Here is a 3,346-nt window from a genome sequence, read left to right as displayed (position 1 = left end):
TTTACACGTTTGGAGAACTGCTAATGCTTCTTAAACATCTTAGATTCACAGGTGACGATTTCAGTAGTGGACACTTTGATGTTTATGAATGTTTCAACTCTCAAAAGCTTGATGCAAAGTTATCGATGAAACTGGTTGTATGCTTACAACGCTTGACAGATGCGAAAATTTCACTTCAACACAACAAGTCCTGCAAATAATTATTTGTATATTTTCCCTCAGTTTAAAAATTTTCTTCTTAATAACAATTTTAAGGCAGTACTTCGCCGCTGCGAAGCGCGGGTATTTTGCTAGTTGGTAATAACTGCTGACTCATAATCAAGAGGTTGTGGGTTTGATTCCGAGTGCTTCCCAGAATTACCATTTTGAATAGTGAGCTGCTCTTATTGGAGGAGAAGAAAAAAAGTATGTAAAAGAAAAGAAAGATGGAGATTGAAACGGAGGTTGCATGGATGAAGGAGGCAAGAAGCAGTGTGGTGAGAGAGCCAGTGTGAGCAAGAGCGAGCAAGCGAGCGCGTGCAGACTTGCAGGCAGCTGGACTGTGAGCTCTAGCAGGGTGTTTGGCCAACACCTAGGGCAGTTGGCTGTGGTTGCTCCCGCTGAGCATTCTATGAAGAGCAAGAGTGACTGGAAGAAGGACGGCTGGCTGTGTAAGGCCGAGAAGGCAGCGGGAGTCAGGAGGCTTGGGTGGTGAATTCCCTGATGTGAGCGTCCTGGTCATTAGGGAAGCCAAGTCTTGGTCTGGGGAGAGTGCTGAACCGAAGCCAGGGATCGGGAAGCCTCCAGACCAGAAGGAAGAAGGAAGGACAGCTGCAGGTAGGGTGGCTCCCCTGTTGCGAAGCCTGGATAGGGAGAAGCAGGGGGGTCACCAGTTAAAGAATGCACCGGCTTGTTTTTAAAGAGACTGCTTCATGTCATAGTTTTAACCTCATTTTTTAAAAAGTTTTTTCTATTGGTTTTTAAACCTTCACTCGTTTTACTGGATTATTTATTGAAAATATTTTGAAAGCACTGCACTTTATTTATTTGATTGTTGTTTTGTTGATGATTTTAATAAAAGCACTTGACACCTTTTTACAACATCCTCTTGCTCAATTTGTTATGCCTCACTGCCAAGCTCATCGGTGACATTACCGATGGTGCAGGGTTCAAGGACTCCCAGAAGCTGAAAGGGAGCATGGAGCGAACCCGCATCATCTCAATATGCAATGAGCAATAAAATGGCTGCCTAATTTTAGCCTGTTGATGTGTGCTGTAGATAAGCTGTAATGTACTGTAGCTTAACTGAATTCTGTAATACTCTACTGATACTGTAGAGTACAGATCAAAGAGTAAATACCAGATTTATTACATAAAATGCCTTCTTTTAGAGTGTCAAAAACCTCAAAGACCTTCACTAGGGCTTTTACATAAAGTATGGCATGTTACTTATGTTGTACTATTATTGGCTTAATTATAAATGTAAATACTTGACATTTTTATAAATGAAGCTTGTCTATTTGTCTCAGTTAATTATTTTGTTCTTATTAAACTGGATTAATTTAGATTAGAAAAACTGTATTAATTCTATGGGGAAAATCAGATACATACAGAAGCAGAAACATAAAAAACAAGCATACAGACTCACAGGATACTTTGATTCTTAGATACTTAGATTCTTAAATAAACAGATACTTCAGAAAAATCAACTTACATCATAAATAGGAAACTGAAGTTCCTTTGGAACTGGCTTTTTGATTTGAAAAAAAACTTTTACTTGGCTAATGATAAGAGAGCAGTCACAGTCACAGTGAGACTTTATAAAGGCATATTGTGGGTATAAAGGAGCCCAAGTATCGTTTTTTGACAAATGTCTGCTGAATAATTTTTAGGTATATGCACTCAAGGATACTGTGACAGAGAGACAAGAGGTTCAGCATGGTTCATAATGGTAATCATATTCTCTGTCACTACCTCCATCCGATTGAGATATCCCTTAACTGAGCCTGCCTGTTCATCAGCTTATTGATTCAATGGTCCTGTATTGAATTGATGTTACCAGTCCAGCACACCACAATGTAGAAAATTGCATTGATTGTCATAGAACATTTAAAGAATGTCACTACCCACATTAAATGGACACAGCCTCCTAAAAATGAAAGTCTGTTGTGCCTTTTCTTATATAGCTTTGCTGCATTAATGCACCAGTCCAGCCTATCATTGACGTGGATCCCAAAGTATCTGTAGATCAGCACCAACTCTCCATCCTCTCCCTTAAGAGTGATTGGGTGAAGAGGCCCTTTGGTGCACCAAAGGTGAATAACCAGTTAAAGACAATACTCTTTGCACCAAGAACCAAATGTGACTTCTATACTCTATCTCATCCCCTTTTGTCAATACATCCCATTATTGCAGAATCATCTCTGCAAGTGATATGACCTGCTGTTCTGTTTATTGTCTGAGGTGTACTGAATGAACAGAAAAGTAGGCAGGACTGTTTCTTGTTGTGTTCCAATGTTGCTCACATCTCTATCCACATTCCTTGAGCATCACAAACTGCAGTCTTGAGGATGGGTGTAGTTCATTATCCAGGATGCCACAGGCTCATCCTCTAGCATATCCCCGAACTTACCGATTGACAGGGATGGCTAGATGGTATTGAAGACACTAGAGAAATCAAAAACCATCATCCTCACAGTGTTTACAACTTTAATTATTTTCATATTTTTGAGCAGTTTAAATTAACTAAAAGGAAAAGGAAGCCACTAATCAAACGAGTGTTGACATATATTATGCAAGGTGAAAGTAAGACTTTAAAGGAAATGCATGCACAATTTAAAGTTACGCCTTGGCAGCAATATTAGCATAGCTGCATAACATAAATTTTCATTTATTTGTTAACTTTATTCAAGTAAAAGATTACATTGTCATGATTAAGCTACATTTAGTTAGTCTTCCTGCCTCAAAACGTTACTCATTTGGGTTCAGTCATCAGCCTGGCCATTGTGATTCTCAGTTCTCCGGGTGTCTATATTTTTCCTTTTAGGTATCCATATTTTTCCTTTTCCTACATTTTTATTTTTAGTTTCTTACAAATCACAAATATCTGTCAATTAGGTTAACTGCCAGGTATAATTTTATGGTTATGTATGTGTTCCCTGTTACAAACTGATGTTTCTGCAGTTCCCAAACTTGTGCTTGATACTATAAAAATTAAAAGCTGAAAACAATAATGATTTTTTCTTGACTGACCAAAAGCCCCACTTCTCTGGCCTCACATCTGTCACTCTTCTTATTTATGGTAGGATAACTTTGCATTTGTATTTCCACTGTGTCTTGATGTTATGTACTGTTGTATTATAGATTT

The sequence above is a fragment of the Erpetoichthys calabaricus genome, chromosome 6, assembly GCF_900747795.2.
Source record: "Erpetoichthys calabaricus chromosome 6, fErpCal1.3, whole genome shotgun sequence".
NCBI classification, from domain to species: domain Eukaryota; kingdom Metazoa; phylum Chordata; class Cladistia; order Polypteriformes; family Polypteridae; genus Erpetoichthys; species Erpetoichthys calabaricus.
The sequence above is the reverse complement of the archived record's forward strand: the minus strand, read 5'-3'. Positions refer to the sequence as shown.